Source organism: Anomaloglossus baeobatrachus, unplaced genomic scaffold (genome assembly GCF_048569485.1).
Source record: "Anomaloglossus baeobatrachus isolate aAnoBae1 unplaced genomic scaffold, aAnoBae1.hap1 Scaffold_719, whole genome shotgun sequence".
In the NCBI taxonomy this organism is placed as follows: Eukaryota; Metazoa; Chordata; class Amphibia; order Anura; family Aromobatidae; genus Anomaloglossus; species Anomaloglossus baeobatrachus.
The window spans coordinates 45,001-67,813 of NW_027445095.1; the positions used below are offsets into that span (position 1 = coordinate 45,001).

Below are 22,813 nucleotides of genomic sequence, written 5' to 3' on the forward strand. Positions count from 1 at the left end.
CGACGGGATGGGGAAGGGGGCGCGGAGCGCGAGGGGGCCTCCCCTTTTTCCTCCGTCATGGGTTTCTCGCGCCATCTCTCCCTTTTATTTTTAAACCAGCTTTCTCTGTCGGACCCTCGGTTCCCTTCTCGTTCCGACTCTCGCTTCTGCCCCTTTTCCGAGCCGCCTCGGGGAGGACGTTCAGGTAGCGTGGAAGGTGTACGTGTCGCGGGCGGGGAGGAGGGTGTCAGCACACCGCGCTCACCCCTTCTGCTCGGGTCCGGCTGCTCAGTGGTGGCTCGAGCCGTGGGCCGGATCCCGGGGGTTTCTCGAGCGGCGCTCCTCGCCCGTGAGTGAAACGGGGGTTTGGGGTGTTGGGATAATGTCCGTGACGCCACCCACGGTTGTGGTGATTGGTAGCACCACCGCTGCTTAATACGGGGATCCCGGGGATGGTGATGTGGAGCAGCCAGGTGTTGTGTTGCCCCTCCGTGGGTAGGGGTTGGTGATCCCGGGGCCCGGTGATGGCTTGTGAGGTGCAGGGCCTGGTGGGCGCAGGGACGCGGGGGCAGCGCTGTGCCTTGCGGCACGGTGGTACTCACTCAGCCTGAGACACGGACACAGTTTGTACGGTAAACCAAACGGCTGGTAGGACGGTCCCACAGACGGCTGCTTTGCTTCCCAGATAGGTGACGGTGATGTCCCTTTTCCTTGCACCTGTATGTACGGTTGGTTGCGATGGGTCCCCACCGGTAACCCGCTCCCCGGCTTCAAGCTGGGCCGGAAGAGCACTACACTTTGCCCGCAGGCGCTGGCCCTCGGAGACTGGTGCCCTGGCGGTGGCGGTGTCTCCGTTGTACGGGTTGGGCTGTTGCCTTCTGTCGGGTCTTGGTTGTTGGGAGAGCTACGTCCCCGTCACTGACGGATTCGGCAAATTTGGCGACTCCTAGCCTTGCCGGGGTCCGAGAGGCCCCTGCCCTGGTGCTGAGTGTCCTTCGGAACACTGCTCCAGACCACCGGGCACACAGCCAACGGGGTCCTTCCAGGAACTTCCGAACTGTCCCTCTCCAGACAGTCACCGCCGTTGCTGACCTTGCTGTTCTGGCCCTACACAAAGCTGGACCTCAGGCTTCTCTCTCTGTCACACACTTGCTTTCCTCCTTTGCCACTTTCCTTTCTTTACTTTCACTTCGTTGTTTACACTTGCCCTCCCTGGGCTAATCTTGTTTGCACAAGCTCGCCCTGAGCTCAACTGCCTGGTACTTCCTGCCTCCAGAGCTGTGATCTCCTTGGTGGGCGGAGCCAACCGCCTGGCCCACCCCCTGGTGTGAATCATCAGCCTCTGGAGGAAGGCAACAAGGATTTGTGGTTCAGCTTAGGTGTGCCTACCTGGGATGTGGGGTGTGGTGGTGCGTGACCTGTGTCCCCTGGCTTGCCCAGGGCGACACATTCCCCCTTAGCAAAACGCAGACCGTCCGTGGGCTGCCGTCCTACACCGGTTTTATTTTTCTGTAAAAGGGGTAACAGGGTTAAACATAACATTTTCAACAATCTTCCCTTACGGGAGGCACATTTTACTTTAACGTTTCAACGGTTTACGGTTACGGTTTCCGCTCTCTCCCACCCAAGTAACCTGGCCCTGATGCTGCCCCTAAAGCCCAGGCAGCACCCCTTGACCCACAGTCCAGCACACGGTACCCGAGCGGGATCTGTCCTTGCCCTCCAGAGGGTAGCCACCGGTTCCTTTGGTGGCTGGGCCCTGGCCTGCTCTGCTCAGGGCCCTCCCTCCAACCTGCCTCTCCGGAGGCGGCCTGCGGAAAACGGTAACGGTAACCAACATATTTACAAGCCACTAACGTCTGTGGTTGCCCTGCAAGTTCACGGGCTTGTCCATGGATAGTCCTCCATGCAAAACAACTTTTTAAACGGTCCCCACGGGGACAACGGTGCCGGCTCCAGCCGGTTGCTAATCACAAAAGCAAATCAGGTTACTGTTCGGTAATCATTTTTCTTCTTATCATTCAACTTTTAAACTTTTCAAACTTTTCCACTCAAACAAGCACTCTTTACATTCCCTGACCCCTTTTTCTTACAGAACGGTCTCCCTGTACCTAAGTGGAGGTCTACCTAGGTTGGAACGGGTGGACCTTCGGGGCCCGGTGTCAGTGGTGCTAGACAGTGGGGTAGAGGGAACAATCGATTCCTCCTCCCGGCTATAGTGTGGAGCAGGCGGGGGCGTAGGAGAGCTGGGTACAGGTTCATCCCTGGGCACTGGCACTGGTTCTGGCTCACGGTTAACCACTTCCACTACTCCTTCATCCACGGGTTGTGGGAACAGTATCACTGGAAGAATCACCGCGCCGTTCTGTGTAGGCCAGTTTGCTGGGAAGTCACCCATTACCGTGTGGATTACCTCTGCTGCCTTCTCCGCTGGTGGAGGAACCGGTACTTCAGCCTCTGCCCTCAACGCTGGAGGGCACCTTTTGAGATGGTCCCGGGAAACTGTGGCCAGGGTGCCCCCTTGGTCACGACTGATCTGGTAGGCCTTCCCATCTTCCCATTCTGTGGGTTGTATGACATAAGGGACTTGCTCCCACTGATCATCCAGCTTGTGTGTTTTCCTCTTCCGTTTCAGCACTACATCCCCTGGCTGGAAAGGATCCGCGGACGCCTTCTGATTGAACCGGTGCTCCTGCTGTTCTCGACTTCGACTGAGGTTTTTCTCCACATACTCCTGGATTTGCCGGTATTGTGCTCTCCTCCGGCTTTCCCACTCCACCGTCGAAGGGAGTGCTTCGGGGGCCTCCAATCCCATCTCCAGATCCACCGGCAGGCGGCCGGGCCGAGCCCTCATCAGATACGCTGGGGTGCACTTCGTCGAGCTAGAGGGGATATTATTGTACATATCGACCAGGTTGGGTAGCTTTTCCGGCCACAGGTTCCGTTCTTCCAGTGGTAGCGTCTTGAGAAGCCCCAGGACCAGGTGGTTCATTTTCTCGCACATGCCGTTGGTCTGGGCGTGGTAAGGAGTGGTCCGGATCTTCTTGCAGCCATACAACTGGCAGAATTCGTGGAACACCTCTGCTTCAAAGGCCGGGCCTTGGTCAGTCAGCACCTTTTCTGGGTATCCATGGGGCCGGCAGAAATAAGCCTGGAACGCCCGAGCAGCAGTTCGACCAGTTAGGTCCTTAACGGGGACTACCACCATAAATCTTGAGTAGTGGTCTACCATGGTCAATGCATAGGTGTACCCACTTCGGCTAGGGGTGAGCTTGACATGGTCTACGGCGACCAATTCCAGCGGCTGATGGGTGACTATTGGATGTAAGGGTGCCCTCTGGCTAGTCTCGTCCTTTCTCCTTAGCGTACAAGGACCGCACTCCCGGCACCAGGCTTCCACCGATTCACGCATCCCACTCCAATAGAACCGCTCCCTCAACAGCATCTCCAGCTTCTTCCACCCGAAGTGGCCAGCACCATCATGGTATGCCCGCAGGACAGTGGCAACGTCAGCTTGAGGAATGACCAACTGGCATATTTTCTCATGGGTCTTCGGGTTGATCAGCTCACGGTACAGCTTCCCCTGGTGTAGGTAAAGCCGTTTACGTTCCTTCCACAAGCGTTGGGCTTCGGCTGGGGCGGCAGGGTCTATTCCCGTAGCACCTTGTTCCACCAGAGTCTTGACAAGGCGAACAGCCGGCGCTTGATCCTGAGCTTCTTGCCACTCTTGATTGGGCCGTGGGTCCAGATCCACTCGTTGCTGATGTACTTGTACCCTCTCGGTAGGCGGCTGGTGAAACGCAGGCAACTCAATCTCCTCGAGGTCGTCATCCTTGCACCCCTCTTCTGACAGATGGGGCATCCGGGAGAGTGCATCCGCATTGATGTTGACGCGCCCGGCCCGGTACTTAATGGTGAAATCATAATTGGCTAGCCGGGCTACCCACCGCTGCTCCAGCGCGCCCAACTTGGCCGTGTTCAGGTGCGTCAGCGGATTGTTGTCCGTAAACGCGGTGAATGTTGCTGCCGCCAGGTAGTGGCGGAACCGCTCCGTGATAGCCCACACCAATGCCAATAGCTCGAGCTTGAAGGAGCTATAGTTCTCAGGGTTCCTTTCGGTCGGCCGGAGTTTTCGGCTAGCATAGGCGATCACCTTCTCCTTTCCATCCTGGACCTGGGATAGGACCGCTCCTAGCCCCACGTTACTGGCATCCGTGTGGAGGATGAACGGGCGCCCATAATCAGGGTATGCCAGGACCTCTTCTCCGGTCAAGGCCGCCTTCAGCTGGCAAAAGGACTCCTCATGCTTGTCCTCCCACGACAGTGGGGCTCCAACGGGTCTACCACCTTTGGTCTGTCCCACGAGGAGGTCTTGCATGGGGGCCGCCATCTTCGTGTATCCCTTGATAAAGCGCCGGTAGTACCCCACCAGGCCCAGGAACTGCCTTACTTCCCTCACCGTAGTTGGCCTCGGCCAGCTCTGGATGGCAGTAATCTTCTCAGGGTCAGGGGCAACACCATCTGCACTCACCACGTGCCCCAGGTACTGCACTCTGGGTTTCAGCAGGTGACACTTAGAGGGCTTCAATTTCATCCCATACTTGGCAAAGGACGCGAAAACCTCGGCCAGGTGCTCCAGATGGGCTTCGTACGTCTGGGAATAAACAATCACATCATCCAAGTACAACAGGACGGTCTCGAAGTTTAGATGTCCCAGACAGCACTCCATCAGCCGTTGGAAGGTTCCTGGGGCGTTACACAGCCCGAACGGCATACTATTGAATTCGCATAGCCCCATCGGGGTGGTGAAAGCGGTTTTCTCCCGATCTTCTGGGGCCACAGCCACTTGCCAGTATCCGCTGGTGAGGTCAAGGGTCGAGAAGTAGTTTGCAGTTCTCAGCGCAGCCAAAGACTCTTCAATCCGAGGTAATGGATAGGCATCTTTATGGGTTATCTGGTTGATCTTCCGGTAGTACACACACATCCGCATGGTACCATCCTTCTTGACCAGCACCAACGGAGCGGCCCAGGGACTACAGCTGTCCCGAATAACCCCTGCCTCCTTCATATTCCTCAACATATCCTTGGCACACTGGTAATATGCAGGGGGAATAGGTCTATACCTCTCTTTGATAGGGGGATGTTCACCGGTGGGGATGTGATGTTGGACCCCCTTAATCTGCCCAAAGTCTAGGGGGTGCTTACTAAAAACCTGTTCATACTCCTGCACCACCCTGTATACCCCTGCCCTGTGATGTGTGGGGGTGTCATCAGTGCCTACATGTAGCTGTTGATGCCACTCCTTTGTCTCCCCCTGGTGTGGGGAAGTGCTGGTGGTAGGTGGGGGTGTAGATGGACTGGTTTCCTGGATAGTGTGAGGGTCCAAGGTGAGCAGCTTGGCAATGGTGGCATACCGGGAAAGCCTGACTTCTTCCTCTCCACAGTTCAGCACTCTCACAGGCACTCTCCCTTTCTTCACATCCACCACCCCTCGGGCGGCCATTACAGTGGGCCAGTGCTCGGAAGGCAGGGGCTCCATCATTGCAGGGTAGTCACGCCCCTGAGACCCTACTGCTGCCCTACACCAGATCATCATCTCGCTCCCAGGGGGCACAGTCAATAGAGCAACATCCATCACTCTCACTCCACCAATCTCCCCTCCTGTTGAGCTTACATGCTGGCGGTACATCAGGGCCCGGATCTCACGCTGCACAGCCCTCTGCCGGCTCCCTGCCGCCGTGGCGGCCAACTGTTGTAATAGGGTTAACACATCATCCATGCAGTGCTCCATCACATTGGTTCCCAGCACTATTTTCGGGTTATGATCACTGGGTTCATTCATGATCACAATCATACCCTGGTGTTGCAGTTCGGCTTGCCCCACTGTCATAGCTACTTGTTTATACCCCACCTGGGTCAATGGAAGTCCATTAGCAGCAATCAATGTTATACTATTGTCTGGGGGCGCCAGTTCATCTACGGCCCAATACCGCTGGTACAACGTGTACGGTATGGTAGTTACCTGTGATCCAGTGTCCAAGAGAGCCATCACTGGTATGCCGTCCACAGCCACGGGGATGATAGGGCGGGCCCCGATATATCGGTCCCGCCAGTCCGGGGGGCCACGATGTTCTACTCCTGAGGATTGGCCCGGGGCCCCAGGGGTTGCTCGTTTAACGGGCACTGTCGGTAGTAATGTCCCGGCTTACGGCACTTGTAGCAGATTGGGGGTCTGCTCCGCGGGTTGTTAGCACTTTTCCGCTGCATCCAGGGAACATCCTCGGGACTGTCAACAAGCTGGATCTGTGCTGGAGGCTGAGGTCTGGTCAGAGGTTGCAGTGCAGCCAGGATTTTGGCAAGGTCTCCGTCCATGCGACGGACCTGGGCTGCCAGTTCTTCCACTGTGCTGCTCGGGGCTGCAGATGTTGGAGCGGTTGATTTGGCTGAGGCCGCCACAACGGGAGCCGTCTCAACGGGCCACGGGGCGGGTTCCAGACCTTCGGTTGCTGGGGGCTGTAGTGCTTTAATGGCCCGCTCCTTTAACACAGCAAAGTCCACATCAGGGTGTTCCAGGGCCCACAGCCGGAGTTGCTTACGGTCCTCAGGGGACCTCATCCCCTGTGCAAATTGCTCCACTAACATCTTGTTGCTATCCGCCTCATTAATAGGATTCGCCCGCTTCAGCGTGCGGAGGGCGGTCTGCAGACGTAGAGCATAGTCCCGAATGCTATCCCCAGCTCGTTGCCGGCACTGGTAAAACTGCATCCTCAGCTCAGCTTCAGTCCGGGTCTCGAAGGCAGTCTGTAGCTTCTCAAAGATGGTGGCTACAGAGAGCCCAGGTCTCCGCTTCCTGCTCCGCCGCTCCGGTTAACTGGCCTAGCACTATCGCTGCACGTTGCTTATCAGTCAGGGGGTACAGCTCTAGCAACGGGTTAAGCTTTTTCCGGAAGGCCTGTAGGGCATCCGGTTTCCCGTCATACTGCGGTAGCCAGGCAGCTCCGGGCGCATAGGGCAAGGAAAACGGCATGACCTGAGCGAGCGTGGGGGCCGCGGCACCTCCCGCCGGTACGGCCGGGACCTGGGCAGGTCCATTCCCATCCACGGGTGCCGCTGCGGCTGCGGCCACCGCTCCTCCAGCGGCTCCGTCGGGCGCAGACATCTTGTTTCCGTCCCCCTTAGCTCTTTCCGGCCCCTCCTCTCTCGGGGCGGGGTTTTGGCCTTCGCGCCTCTACTGCTCGAGAAGACGCTCGAGCGGGAACTTTTCGCGCCAAAGATGGCGGCTTCTGAAATGTTCCTGCCGGATACCTCCGGCGGTAACAAGGCGCACCTCTACCAGACGGCAGAGCGGTAAGATCCTGTTCGTGACGCCAAGTTGTCGCGGGCGGGGAGGAGGGTGTCAGCACACCGCGCTCACCCCTTCTGCTCGGGTCCGGCTGCTCAGTGGTGGCTCGAGCCGTGGACCGGATCCCGGGGGTTTCTCGAGCGGCGCTCCTCGCCCGTGAGTTAAAGGGGGGTTTGGGGTGTTGGGATAATGTCCGTGACGCCACCCACGGTTGTGGTGATTGGTAGCACCACCGCTGCTTAATACGGGGATCCCGGGGATGGTGATGTGGAGCAGCCAGGTGTTGTGTTGCCCCTCCGTGGGTAGGGGTTGGTGATCCCGGGGCCCGGTGATGGCTTGTGAGGTGCAGGGCCTGGTGGGCGCAGGGACGCGGGGGCAGCGCTGTGCCTTGCGGCACGGTGGTACTCACTCAGCCTGAGACACGGACACAGTTTGTACGGTAAACCAAACGGCTGGTAGGACGGTCCCACAGACGGCTGCTTTGCTTCCCAGATAGGTGACGGTGATGTCCCTTTTCCTTGCACCTGTATGTACGGTTGGTTGCGATGGGTCCCCACCGGTAACCCGCTCCCCGGCTTCAAGCTGGGCCGGAGGAGCACTACACTTTGCCCGCAGGCGCTGGCCCTCGGAGACTGGTGCCCTGGCGGTGGCGGTGTCTCCGTTGTACGGGTTGGGCTGTTGCCTTCTGTCGGGTCTTGGTTGTTGGGAGAGCTACGTCCCCGTCACTGACGGATTCGGCAAATTTGGCGACTCCTAGCCTTGCCGGGGTCCGAGAGGCCCCTGCCCTGGTGCTGACTGTCCTTCGGAACACTGCTCCAGACCACCGGGCACACAGCCAACGGGGTCCTTCCAGGAACTTCCGAACTGTCCCTCTCCAGACAGTCACCGCCGTTGCTGACCTTGCTGTTCTGGCCCTACACAAAGCTGGACCTCAGGCTTCTCTCTCTGTCACACACTTGCTTTCCTCCTTTGCCACTTTCCTTTCTTTACTTTCACTTCGTTGTTTACACTTGCCCTCCCTGGGCTAATCTTGTTTACACAAGCTCGCCCTGAGCTCAACTGCCTGGTACTTCCTGCCTCCAGAGCTGTGATCTCCTTGGTGGGCGGAGCCAACCGCCTGGCCCACCCCCTGGTGTGAATCATCAGCCTCTGGAGGAAGGCAACAAGGATTTGTGGTTCAGCTTAGGTGTGCCTACCTGGGATGGGGGGTGTGGTGGTGCGTGACCTGTGTCCCCTGGCTTGCCCAGGGCGACACAGACGCAGGCCCGGTGGGGACGCTTCCCCACACCCTGCTTCACGAGGGACCCGCACCGCACCCTCCGCACCTCCGTCGTCTCCCTACAATCACTACAGGATTGGACTATTCAGGGTTTAACAATCCGTTACTATTAAAATGTAAAAAGTCAATGTTTACATATGGGAATACCCAGAAGATTCATACACCCCATACATCATAGTGGGGGACATTACCTTATTAAGCCCCTCACTCTGAAATTCCGCTTTTGCATACTGATGCTGGTCTGAAAGACACAAAGGAAATCAGATGAGCCGGTTACATCACTCTTGTTGTTATAGAATTTTTATTTGAGATTGCTTGCTCGTCAGTTCAAGGTACACAATTTGAAGGGGGAAGGGGTTGTAAATAAATGTGTTTTTCCTAGTTGGCCTCCATGGACCTTAATGTAATCAGGCTTGAAGAAGGATTCATTGTCTGGGGGGCTTGCGTGTCTATTGTTCCTTTGCAAGGGGCCTCCCTAATACACAATCCTGCAAACTGGCCAGAGACTGTCCTCCTTCATACTTGAAGGTACAGGAAAAACAAATGTCTAAGGGGGCAGGTATGAGCACTTCTGCCCATCAATTGGTCTGAACCCAGGAGAGGGAGGACAATAAGCCACACGTTTGGTCAGTGAGTTGGTGCTGTGAAGTAAAGGGAGTAGTTCCGTTTCTGCAGCCGGGTCCTGGTGCCTATGAATGGATTGTAGAGATTGGTGCTGGATACACATGTTACGGTTGTGATATCCATCATCTGGATTTGAGAAACTACCCTACATTGCATTTTTCATGCTTTTTCCTTGCTTGTTTTAATTAATAAAAGCAAATAAAATCATCCCAGCAAAGTCTATGAGAATCCTGACTTGCTGTGCACATGTTGCTTCTTATTTCCTTGCCGTTTTTGATGCTGAAAAAAGAAGCAGCATGTCAATTGTTTCTGCGTTTTTTCCTACTTTTTATCACCAATTGAGTTCAATGGAGTCAGTGAAAAATGTAGGAAAAAACGCATGCTTTTTTGTGCGTTTTTGTGTGCTTTTTTGACGCCACTGCGGTTCCCTACAGCCATTTCCTCATCTCCCGGTCTTTACTGTAGGACCTTGTTCCAGGGAAGTCCGGTAAGGTCACAAGGTGAATCGAGTTCATGCCAGCGTATCACTGGGATTTCCTGCAAATCCAATGGCATGAACTTGGGTCACCATGTTATGTCACCAGGGTCCCTGCATCTAGTCCACAGAGCCAGTGTTAGCAGACATTTTCTCATCTTGCGGTCTTTACGGCGGGACTTTGCTTCAGGGAACTCCGGTGACATAGGTAGCCTGGTCTGTGAGGCGATCCATGCCTCAGTAACCCGGGGTCATCATGGTGACAACCCAGGGTTACCATGGCAGCAATTGGGTTCCTGTGATCGCATTACAGGGACCTGATCGCCAGGGAGAGTTAAGCGATTCCGCCCCCTGCCTCCTGAATGCTGCGATCATACTGCTGTGAGCGGCGCAAGCATTGCTCCTGGCAGCGAGAGTCGGGTCCCAGCTGTAAAATCACTCGGAGACCTGGCGGCGATCGCGAGTGCCTGAACCCCTGCAATCTCTATGACTAAATAACGCATGGAAAAAAGCATGTGAAAAAACGTGCAAATACAATAAAAAGAGTGGTTTTTTTCAGCTACTTTTTTCCTGCCAAAACATGTGTTTTTCTGTGCAGATTTTGTGCAGTAATTTGGTGTATAAATTTCAGCACCAAATCTGCATCTCCTGCCAAACTAATGGCAAGCGTTATGTCAGGGACTCTCAGCCATCACCAATGTCACCATATAATTGGAGGTCCTAGGTTTTGCCCAATGTGCGGTCTTCTGCAAATTACCATACTTATTTTGTAATTTGCATCTTTTTTGCATGCTTTGAGAGATTTTTTGACAATTTACTACTTTTGTGGCATTGGTTACATCCAAAATGAGCATCAACTGCCAGAGAAAGCGCATTGGCATCTGAATAGGACCTTGATGGATGGGAGCCATTTTGGCGGCACCTGTGGGTCACCGATATTTCTGTGCCGCTGTATCCCTCACATCAGTAAGGTAATATGTCGGGGACTGTCTCAGTCATCACCGATATCACCACATAACAAGAGGCGGGATGTTTTTGCCCAATTTGGAACACATTTTTGCAATTTTTGATTTGTTTTCGCCAGTATGGGTGACCCTTAAGAGCTTCTGCTACAGGAGCAAAAGAGGGTTACAAAATGAGCGTGCCCGACTCCAATGGACGGCGGGGTGAGGTGACGACTTCTAGAAGAAGCGATGGCTATGGCAGCTGTGACGGGTCGGAGGCCTGTGTGTGTGACGTTCATAAGATATAAGGTAAACAAGAGAGGGGGTTTGGAGGGGCCCAGCTCCAGCGGGATAGTCCTGAATTTGGGGTGCAGTGGTCTCTGGGGTAGGTCCCGACTCTGTGTGCACCCTTACGATATCATGGTGGAGCAGGTCTCTCCTCTTTCCATCTATAATAGAGAATATGGAGGAAGGTACCATGGCAACCGATCAGATTTCAACTGCCTTAACTACAGGGCTGGTGAGAAAGTGAAAGCAGTGAGGTGATTGGTCGCTGAGGATAACGTGTTCACTGACCATCTGCGCTGGTTTGTTTACAAGACGACCAATGGACCCTAGATACCACTCAGATTCCCATAGCAACCAGTAAAGCCTGCTTTACACGCTACAATATATCTTACAATGTGTCGGCGGGGTCAGAGTCGTCACCGCCGCCCGCCTGGACCCCCCCGCCCGACTGTGCCTAGCCGGCCGCCCGTCCCCGCTCGACGCCCCACGCGTGGACCCTCGCAGGCCCAGCCCGGAGGACGGGGAGCGGGCGGCTGAGGGCAGGCCGGAGGTCGCGCGGAGGGAGCGGACGGGCCCGACCGGCCCAGCCCTTAGAGCTAATCCTTATCCCGAAGTTACAGATCTGACTTGCCGACTTCCCTTACCTACATTGTTCCAACATGCCAGAGGTTGTTCACCTTGGAGACCTGCTGCGGATATGGGTACGGCCCAGGGCGAGATTTACACCAACTCCCCCGGATTTTCAAGGGCCAGCGAGAGCTCACCAGACGCCGCCGGACCCGCGACGCTTTCCAAGGCTCGGACCCCTCTCTCGGGGCGAACCCGTTCCAGGGCGCCCTGCCTCTCACAAAGGAAAGAGAACTCTCCCCGGGGCTCCCGCCGGCTTCTCCGGGATCGTTTGTGTTGCCGCTCTGGGCGCCCATGCCACCCCCTCCCCCTTTGTTTAGGGGGGAGGGGGAAGGCGGCGGGGCGCCCGTCTCCGCCGCTCTGGGTTCAGGGATCTGAACCAGACTCCCTTTCGATCGGCCGAGGGCGACGGAGGCCATCACCCGTCCCTTCGGAACGGCGCTCGCCGATCGCTTAGGACCGACTGACCCATGTTCAACTGCAGTTCACATGGAACCCTTCTCCACTTCGGCCTTCAAAGTTCTCATTTGAATATTTGCTACTACCACCAAGATCTGCACCCGCGGTGGCTCCGTCCGGGCCCTCGCCCGGGACTTCAGCGCTCACCGCGACGGCCCTCCTACTCATCGCAGCCTAGCCTCCTCGGGCGTCGACTGCCGGCGACGGGAGGGTATGGGCCCGACGCTCCAGCGCCATCCATTTTCAGGGCTAGTTGATTCGGCAGGTGAGCTGTTACACACTCCTTAGCGGATTCCGACTTCCATGGCCACCGTCCTACTGTCTATATCAACCAACACCTTTTCTGGGGTCTGATGAGCGTCGGCATCGGGCGCCTTAACCCGGCGTTCGGTTCATCCCGCAGTGCCAGTTCTGCTTACCAAAAGTGGCCCACTGGGCGCGCGCATTCCACGCCTGGCTCCAGGCCAGCGAGCCGGGCTTCTTAACCATTTAAAGTTTGAGAATAGGTTGAGATCGTTTCGGCCCCAAGACCTCTAATCATTCGCATTACCGGATAAAACTGGGTCTCTGGAGCGTGCCAGCTATCCTGAGGGAAACTTCGGAGGGAACCAGCTACTAGATGGTTCGATTAGTCTTTCGCCCCTATACCCAGGTTAGACGACCGATTTGCACGTCAGGACCACTGTGGAACTCCACCAGTTTCCTCTGGCTTCGTCCTGCCCGGGCATAGTTCACCATCTTTCGGGTCCTATCGCGCGCGCTCGTGCTCCACCTCCCCGACGGAGAGGGCGAAGCGGGCTGGTGGTGCGCCCGCCTTAGTAAACCCCCCGGAGCGGGCGGCGGGATCCCACCTCGGCCGGGGCGCCCCGGCCTTCACCTTCATTGCGCCACGGGGTTTCGCGTCGAGCCCTCGGACTCGCGCGTGCGTTAGACTCCTTGGTCCGTGTTTCAAGACAGGCCGGGTGGGTCACCGACATCGCCGCGGACCCCTGGCGACCGCCTCCCCTCCTAAGGGGGGGAGTTGGCAAGCCCTCCCGCAGCGGCGGCACGGCGGCGGGGGCCTCCTTCCTCCGTCGCCGAGCCCCGCTTCTCCCCCGCGGAACCACTGCCTCCGACCGACAGCCTCCCCCCAGAGAGGGAGATGCGCCGTCCGGGCGACGGGGGGATGGGGAGGGCAGGGCGGTTCCGAAAGAGGTCGCCGAGGAGGTCGTCTCCCTCGGCCCCGGGCGACTGCTTCTGCCGAGAGGGGTATATAACACCGGGAGGGCGTGAGCCCCGTGCCCGAGAGCGCAAGCGCAACCGCTCGGCCACCTTCTGCCCCTGAGGCCTTCACAGCCAGCCCGGAGCCGGTCGCGGTGCACCGTCGCGGAGGAAATGCACTCTGCGGGGACCGGAGCCGCCCGGGCCTAGTCCACCCCCTTCGCCTGTGGCCGGCGGCGCCCACCCCGCCCCCCGAGAGGGGACGGGTGAAGGCAGCCCGCCAGGCGAGCCGGGGTGGGAATTAGCGCGGGAACCCGTGACGGCCGACCAGAGCCCGCCTGGCTGAATCCCCCGGGCGGACCGCACGGACCCCACCCGTTTACGTCTTAGTGGTTTCACGCCCTCTTGAACTCTCTCTTCAATGTTCTTTTCAACTTTCCCTCACGGTACTTGTCCGCTATCGGTCTCGCGCCGGTATTTAGCCTTAGATGGAGTTTACCACCCGCTTTGGGCTGCATTCATAAACAACCCGACTCCGGGGAAACCTGGTCCCGCCGTGCCAGGGGCCGCTACCGGCCTACCACCGTCCGCGGGCTGGGGCCAGTATTAGAAGGACTCGGGCTCTTTAGCGACGCCGGGGTGGTCCGGTCTCCCGTACGCCACATTTCCCGCCGGGCAGACGGGGATTCGGCGCTGGGCTCTTCCCTCTTCACTCGCCGTTACTGAGGGAATCCTGGTTAGTTTCTTTTCCTCCGCTTAGTAATATGCTTAAATTCAGCGGGTCGCCACGTCTGATCTGAGGTCGAGTCAGAGTCCCGGAGAGGGCGGCGGCCGGGCGGGAAAGAGAAACGACGCGTCACGTCGGGCGGTCGTTTTCTATCCCTTCAGCCTCTTTTCTCCACGGACCACGCCGTTCCGCCCTCGCCGTCTTACGGGGGGGAGTGACCGGAGGCAGCCCTGTGTTGCCACAGACAGCCTCGCCGCGCTCTCCCGATTCCCGGGGCGGGGGCAGGTCTGGCTTTAGCGGGACGCAAGGAGACGGGGGAGAGGTCTGGGAACTCCCTTCCTCTTCCTTCTGAATCCCAGCAGCGCCGCGGAGGCAATCGACGGAGGGGCGACCCTCAGACAGGCGTAGCCCCGGGAGCAACCCGGGGCCGCAAGGTGCGTTCGAAGTGTCGATGATCAATGTGTCCTGCAATTCACACTAATTCTCGCAGCTAGCTGCGTTCTTCATCGACGCACGAGCCGAGTGATCCACCGTTAAGAGTCTCGCTCGTTTTTTTTTTCTCTGGATAACGTTGGTCGGCCGCAAAGGCGTAAAAAAACACGTGGGACGGGGGGTGTTCCGCTCAGGAAGGGGGCTCTGTTGTCCCGGGCGCTCGGCCTCTGCCGTCCCTACCTCTGACGGGGAGGGTAACAGAGAAGGGCTCGAGGCTTCTCGACCTACCGCCCGGTCCCGACCCCGGAGCGGGGTGCGGGCTCACGCGGGCGAGCGGTACCCGGGACGGCCTTCGACGCGCAGGTTGTTTCGTTTCCTGCGGCGGGTGGGCGACGGGAGGGAAGGGACCCCCTCCGCGTGCCGTCCCCTGCCGCGCAGGGAGCGCCAGCGGGGCGGAAGTCGGGGTCCCTCCGCTCCCGCATCAGGGGACGAGAGGAAAACCGTGAGCTTCCGGCCCTACACCTCCTTGGAGTGGGGGGTCGCTGGGCGAGACGGCGCGGGCCGCTCCTCGCTCTCTCGTTAATGATCCTTCCGCAGGTTCACCTACGGAAACCTTGTTACGACTTTTACGGAGGACCGTCCCGACGCCACGCCCGGGACCCCGGCTTGGTTTTGGTCTGATAAATGCACGCATCTCTGGCGGTCAGTGCTCGTTTATACGTATTAGCTATAGAATTACCACAGTTGTCCGAGTCAATGGTTTGGAGCGATCAAAGGAACCATAACTGATTTAATGAGCCATTCGCAGTTTCACTGTACCGTCCGTGTGTACTTACACATGCATGGCTTAATCTTTGAGACAAGCATATGCTACTGGCAGTATCAACCAGGTAGCCCGTCGGCGACCGAGCGACGCTCCAGAGAGGCGAAGAGGTGGACGCGTCGAGGTCGGGGAGACGGCAGAGAGACAGAGAGAGGGAGACGCGGGGGTGCACCCAGAGAATGCGCGGTGGGTTCGGGGAGGTGGCAAGGAGGACGCGAGGTCGGCGGAAGGCCGACCCTCTCAGCAGAGGGAGGACACCGCAGAAGGGAGCCCATACGGAAAAGCCGCACGGACGACCAGAAGCCCCCCGGGCGGAACGCGATGGCGAGGAGACTGGCCTCAGGGGGACGCCACGGGCAACACCCCACCAAAAGCCCGGGGCGACCCGCGAGGGGCCGCTTGGGGAACGGGCGGGGCTGAGGCAATGACGACCTGGTGCGGCTCCTCCATCTGGCTTAGTCCCACCTCCACACGCGCAAGGGGTCGTCGGTCCACAGGCAGGCCCGGAGCGGAAGGGCATCCGGAAGCCACCCGGCGAGACGCAGAAGCGAGGAGACTGGCCACCGGGGTCACCTGATGCGGCTCCTCCATCTGGCTTAGTCCCGCCTCCGCCGCGGGGGTCCTCAACCCGACCGGCGGAAGGGCGCGGGGTTGACGGGAGAGGGGGCTGGCTTTCAGGGTCCACCGCGACCAGGCGACTCAGAGGTCTCCCAGATGCTTGGCCTGGCCGTGTCGGCGTCGCCCTACCAGCGTAGTCCTCCCCCCACCCTCGCGCCCATACCTCAACGGCCTTTTTTTTTCTACTTTTCTTTTCGCCTCCCGTGGCTTTTCCAGCGGTGGGCCCAGCTGCCGACGGGATGGGGAAGGGGGCGCGGAGCGCGAGGGGGCCTCCCCTTTTTCCTCCGTCATGGGTTTCTCGCGCCATCTCTCCCTTTTATTTTTAACCAGCTTTCTCTGTCGGACCCTCGGTTCCCTTCTCGTTCCGACTCTCGCTTCTGCCCCTTTTCCGAGCCGCCTCGGGGAGGACGTTCAGGTACCGTGGAAGGTGTACGCAGGCCCGGTGGGGACGCTTCCCCACACCCTGCTTCACGAGGGACCCGCACCGCACCCTCCGCACCTCCGTCGTCTCCCTACAATCACTACAGGATTGGACTATTCAGGGTTTAACAATCCGTTACTATTAAAATGTAAAAAGTCAATGTTTACATATGGGAATACCCAGAAGATTCATACACCCCATACATTATAGTGGGGGACATTACCTTATTAAGCCCCTCACTCTGAAATTCCGCTTTTGCATACTGATGCTGGTCTGAAAGACACAAAGGAAATCAGATGAGCCGGTTACATCACTCTTGTTGTTATAGAATTTTTATTTGAGATTGCTTGCTCGTCAGTTCAAGGTACACAATTTGAAGGGGGAAGGGGTTGTAAATAAATGTGTTTTTCCTAGTTGGCCTCCATGGACCTTAATGTAATCAGGCTTGAAGTAGGATTCATTGTCTGGGGGGCTTGCGTGTCTATTGTTCCTTTGCAAGGGGCCTCCCTAATACACAATCCTGCAAACTGGCCAGAGACTGTCCTCCTTCATACTTGAAGGTACAGGAAAAACAAATGTCTAAGGGGGCAGGTATAAGCACTTCTGCCCATCAATTGGTCTGAACCCAGGAGAGGGAGGACAATAAGCCACACGTTTGGTCAGTGAGTTGGTGCTGTGAAGTAAAGGGAGAAGATCCGTTTCTGCAGCCGGGTCCTGGTGCCTATGAATGTACTGTAGAGATTGGTGCTGGATACACATGTTACGGTTGTGATATCCATCATCTGGATTTGAGAAACTACCCTACGTTGCATTTTTCATGCTTTTTCCTTGCTTGTTTTAATTAATAAAAGCAAATAAAATCATCCCAGCAAAGTCTATGAGAATCCTGACTTGCTGTGCACATGTTGCTTTTTATTTCCTTGCCGTTTTTGATGTTGAAAAAAGAAGCAGCATGTCAATTGTTTCTGCGTTTTTTCCTACTTTTTATCACCAATTGACTTCAATGGAGTCAGTGAAAAATGTAGGAAAAAACGCATGCTTTTTTGTGCGTTTTTGTGTGCTTTTTTGACGCCACTGCGGTTCCCTACAGCCATTTCCTCATCTCCCGGTCTTTACTGTAGGACCTTGTTCCAAGGAAGTCCGGTAAGGTCACAAGGTGAATCGAGTTCATGCCAGCGTATCACTGGGATTTCCTGCAAATCCAATGGCATGAACTTGGGTCACCATGTGATGTCACCAGGGTCCCTGCATCTAGTCCACAGAGCCAGTGTTAGCAGACATTTTCTCATCTTGCGGTCTTTACGGCGGGACTTTGCTTCAGGGAACTCCGGTGACATAGGTAGCCTGGTCTGTGAGGCGATCCATACCTCAGTAACCCGGGGTCATCATGGTGACAACCCAGGGTTACCATGGCAGCGATTGGGTTCCTGTGATCGCATTACAGGGACCTGATCGCCAGGGAGAGTTAAGCAATTCCTCCCCCTGCCTCCTGAATGCTGCGATCATACTGCTGTGAGCGGCGCAGGCATTGCTCCTGGCAGCGAGAGTCGGGTCCCAGCTGTAAACTCACTCGGAGACCTGGCGGCGATCACGAGTGCCTGAACCACTGCAGTCGCTATGACTAAATAACGCATGGAAAAAAGCATGTGAAAAAACGTGCAAATGCAATAAAAAGAGTGTTTTTTTTCAGCTACTTTTTTCCTGCCAAAACATGTTTTTCTGTGCAGATTTTGTGCAGTAATTTGGTGTATAAATTTCAGCACCAAATCTGCATCTCCTGCCAAACTAATGGCAAGCGTTATGTCAGGGACTCTCAGCCATCACCAATGTCACCATATAATTGGAGGTCCTAGGTTTTGCCAAATGTGCGGTCTTCTGCAAATTACCATACTTATTTTGTAATTTGCATCTTTTTTGCATTTTTTGAGAGATTTTTTGACAATTTACTACTTTTGTGGCATTGGTTACATCCAAAATGAGCATCAACTGCCAGAGAAAGCGCACTGGCATCTGAATAGGACCTTGATGGATGGGAGCCATTTTGGCGGCACCTGTGGGTCACCGATATTTCTGTGCCACTGTATCCCTCACATCAGTAAGGTAATATGTCGGGGACTGTCTCAGTCATCACCGATATCACCACATAACAAGAGGCGGGATGTTTTTGCCCAATTTGGAACACGTTTTTGCAATTTTTGATTTTATTTCGCCAGTATGGGTGACCCTTAAGAGCTTCTGCTACAGGAGCAAAAGAGGGTTACAAAATGAGCGTGCCCGACTCCAGTGGACGGCGGGGTGAGGTGACGACTTCTAGAAGAAGCGATGGCTATGGCAACTGTGACGGGTCGGAGGCCTGTGTGTTTGATGTTCATAAGATATAAGGTAAACAAGAGAGGGGGTTTGGAAGGGCCCAGCTCCAGCGGGATAGTCCTGAATTTGGGGTGCAGTGGTCTCTGGGGTAGGTCCCGACTCTGTGTGCACCCTTACGATATCATGGTGGAGCAGGTCTCTCCTCTTTCCATCTATAATAGAGAATATGGAGGAAGGTACCATGGCAACCGATCAGATTTCAACTGCCTTAACTACAGGGCTGGTGAGAAAGTGAAAGCAGTGAGGTGATTGGTCGCTGAGGATAACGTGTTCACTGACCATCTGCGCTGGTTTGTTTACAAGACGACCAATGGACCCTAGATACCACTCAGATTCCCATAGCAACCAGTAAAGCCTGCTTTACACGCTACAATATATCTTACAATGTGTCGGCGGGGTCAGAGTCATCACCGCCGCCCGCCTGGACCCCCCCGCCCGACTGTGCCTAGCCGGCCGCCCGTCCCCGCTCGACGCCCCACGCGTGGGCCCTCGCAGGCCCAGCACGGAGGACGGGGAGCGGGCGGCTGAGGGCAGGCCGGAGGTCGCGCGGACGGGCCCGACCGGCCCAGCCCTTAGAGCCAATCCTTATCCCGAAGTTACGGATCTGACTTGCCGACTTCCCTTACCTACATTGTTCCAACATCGAGAGGTATTTCACCTTGAAGACCTGCTGCGGATATGGGTACGGCCCAGGGCGAGATTTACACCAACTCCCCCGGATTTTCAAGGGCCAGCGAGAGCTCACCAGACGCCGCCGGAACCGCGACGCTTTCCAAGGCTCAGACCCCTCTCTCGGGGCGAACCCGTTCCAGGGCGCCCTGCCTCTCACAAAGGAAAGAGAACTCTCCCCGGGGCTCCCGCCGGCTTCTCCGGGATCGTTTGTGTTGCCGCTCTGGGCGCCCATGCTACCCCCTCCCCCTTTGTTTAGTGGGGAGGGGGAAGGCGGCGGGGCGCCCGTCTCCGCCGCTCTGGGTTCAGGGATCTGAACCAGACTCCCTTTCGATCGGCCGAGGGCGACGGAGGCCATCGCCCGTCCCTTCGGAACGGCGCTCGCCGATCGCTTAGGACCGACTGACCCATGTTCAACTGCAGTTCACATGGAACCCTTCTCCACTTCGGCCTTCAAAGTTCTCATTTGAATATTTGCTACTACCACCAAGATCTGCACCCGCGGCGGCTCCATCCGGGCCCTCGCCCGGGACTTCAGCGCTCACCACGCTGGCCCTCCTACTCGTCGCAGCCTAGCCTCCTCGGGCGTCGACTGCCGGCGACGGCCGGGTATGGGCCCGACGCTCCAGCCCCATCCATTTTCAGGGCTAGTTGATTCGGCAGGTGAGCTGTTACACACTCCTTAGCGGATTCCGACTTCCATGGCCACCGTCCTACTGTCTATATCAACCAACACCTTTTCTGGGGTCTGATGAGCGTCGGCATCGGGCGCCTTAACCCGGCGTTCGGTTCATCCCGCAGCGCCAGTTCTGCTTACCAAAAGTGGCCCACTGGGCGCGCGCATTCCACGCCCGGCTCCAGGCCAGCGAGCCGGGCTTCTTATCCATTTAAAGTTTGAGAATAGGTTGAGATCGTTTCGGCCCCAAGACCTCTAATCATTCGCTTTACCGGATAAAACTGGGTCTCTGGAGCGTGCCAGCTATCCTGAGGGAAACTTCGGAAGGAACCAGCTACTAGATGGTTCGATTAGTCTTTCGCCCCTATACCCAGGTTAGATGACCGATTTGCACGTCAGGGCCGCTGCGGAACTCCACCAGAGTTTCCTCTGGCTTCGTCCTGCCCGGGCGTGCCTGCGACGGAGCGGGCGAAGTGGGCTGGTGGTGCGCCCGCCTTTGTAAACCCCCCGGAGCGGGCAGCGGGATCCCACCTCGGCCTAGGCGTCCCGGCCTTCACTTTCATTGCGCCACGGGGTTTCGTGTCGAGCCCTCGGACTCGCGCGTGTGTTAATCTCCTTGGTCCGTGTTTCAAGACAGGCCGGGTGGGTCGCCGACATCGCCGCGGACCCCTGGCGACCGCCTCCCCCCCTAAGGGGGGGAGTCGGCAAGCCCTCCCGCAGCGGCGGCACTGCGCCGGAAGCGGGGGGCCCCCTTCCTCCGTCGCCGAGACCCACTTCCCCCCCGCGGAACCACTGCCTCCGACCGACAGCCTCCCCCCAGAGAGGGAGACGCGCCGTCCGGGCGACGGGGGGATGGGGAGGGCAGAGCGGTTCCGGAAGAGGTCGCCGAGGCGGTCGTCTCCCTCAGCCCCGGGCGACTGCTTCTGCCGAGAGGGGGATGTAACGCCGGGAGGGCGTGAGCCCCGTGCCCGAGAGCGCAAGCGCAACCTTTCGGCCTCCTTCCGCCCCTGAGGCCTTCACAGCCGGCCCGGAGCCGGTCGCGGTGCACCGTCGCGGAGGAAATGCACTCTGCGGGGACCGGAGCCGCCCGGGCCTAGTCCGCCCCCTTCGCCTGTGGCCGGCGGCGCCCACCCCGCCCCCCCAAGAGGGGACGGGTGAAGGCGGCCCGCCAGGCGAGCCGGGGTGGGAAGTAGCGCGGGAACCCGGGGCGGCCGACCAGAGCCCGCCTGGCTGAATCCTCCGGGCGGAACGCACGGACCCCACCCGTTTACGTCTTAGTGGTTTCACGCCCTCTTGAACTCTCTCTTCAATGTTCTTTTCAACTTTCCCTCACGGTACTTGTCCGCTATCGGTCTCGCGCCGGTATTTAGCCTTAGATGAAGTTTACCACCCGCTTTGGGCTGCATTCATAAACAACCCGACTCCGGGGAAACCTGGTCCCGCCGTGCCAGGGGCCGCTACCGGCCTACCACCGTCCGCGGGCTGGGGCCAGTATTAGAAGGACTCGGGCTCTTGAGCGACGCCGGGGTGGTCCGGTCTCCCGTACGCCACATTTCCCGCCGGGCAGACGGGGATTCGGCGCTGGGCTCTTCCCTCTTCACTCGCCGTTACTGAGGGAATCCTGGTTAGTTTATTTTCCTCCGCTTAGTAATATGCTTAAATTCAGCGGGTCGCCACGTCTGATCTGAGGTCTTTAGTCGAGTCAGAGTCCCGGAGAGGGCGGAGGCCGGGCGGGAAAGAGAAACGACGCGTCACGTCGGGCGGTCGTTTTCTATCCCTTCAGCCTCTTTTCTCCACGGACCACGCCATTCCGCCCTCGCCGTCTTACGGGGGGGAGTGACCGGAGGTAGCCCTGTGTTGCCACAGACAGCCTCGCCGCGCTCTCCCGATTCCCGGGGCGGGGGCAGGTCTGGCTTTAGCGGGACGCAAGGAGACGGGGGAGAGGTCTGGGACCCCCCTTCCTCTTCCTTCTGAATCCCAGCAGCGCCGTGGAGGCGATCGACGGAGGGGCGACCCTCAGACAGGCGTAGCCCCGGGAGCAACCCAGGGCCGCAAGGTGCGTTCGAAGTGTCGATGATCAATGTGTCCTGCAATTCACACTAATTCTCGCAGCTAGCTGCGTTCTTCATCGACGCACGAGCCGAGTGATCCACCGTTAAGAGTCTCGCTCGTTTTTTTTTTCTCTGGATAACGTTGGTCGGCCGCAAAGGCGTAAAAAAACAGACGTGGGACGGGGGGTGTTCCGCTCAGGAAGGGGGCTCTGTTGTCCCGGGCGCTCGGCCTCCGCCGCCCCTACCTCTGACGGGGAGGGTAACAGAGAAGGGCTCGTGGCTTCTCGACCTACCGCCCGGTCCCGACCCCGGAGCGGGGTGCGGGCTCACGCGGGCGAGCGGTACCCGGGACGGCCTTCGACGCGCAGGTTGTTTCGTTTCCTGCGGCGGGTGGGCGACGGGAGGGAAGGGACCCCCTCCGCGTGCCGTCCCCTGCCGCGCAGGGAGCGCCAGCGGGGCGGAAGTCGGGTTCCCTCCGCTCCCGCATCAGGGGACGAGAGGAGAACCGTGAGCTTCCGGCCCCACACCTCCTTGGAGTGGGGGGTCGCTGGGCGAGACGGCGCGGGCCGCTCCTCGCTCTCTCGTTAATGATCGTTCCGCAGGTTCACCTACGGAAACCTTGTTACGACTTTTACGGAGGACCGTCCCGACGCCACGCCCGGGACCCCGGCTTGGTTTTGGTCTGATAAATGCACGCATCTCTGGCGGTCAGTGCTCGTTTATACGTATTAGCTATAGAATTACCACAGTTGTCCGAGTCAATGGCTTGGAGCGATCAAAGGAACCATAACTGATTTAATGAGCCATTC

At 57.7% G+C, this 22,813-nt stretch overlaps 1 long non-coding RNA gene and 2 other non-coding genes across 3 annotated transcripts in view; all 3 read right to left on the reverse strand.

The window, feature by feature from the left end:
• Nucleotides 1-22,813, reverse strand: part of LOC142287275 (uncharacterized) — a 75,573-nt gene that overhangs the window by 15,812 nt on the left and 36,948 nt on the right. Inside the window, exons 2-3 of the long non-coding RNA XR_012748267.1 lie at nt 16,462-16,511; nt 8,792-8,841 (exon numbers count right to left, since the gene is read on the reverse strand). This is a non-coding gene — a long non-coding RNA (uncharacterized LOC142287275). The remainder of the gene's footprint in view (nt 1-8,791; nt 8,842-16,461; nt 16,512-22,813) is intronic.
• LOC142287276 (5.8S ribosomal RNA) lies at nt 14,333-14,486 on the reverse strand. The gene has a single exon (XR_012748268.1). It is a non-coding gene; the product is annotated as a 5.8S ribosomal RNA (ribosomal RNA).
• Nucleotides 21,964-22,117, reverse strand: LOC142287278 (5.8S ribosomal RNA). Its single transcript, XR_012748270.1, has one exon. It is a non-coding gene; the product is annotated as a 5.8S ribosomal RNA (ribosomal RNA).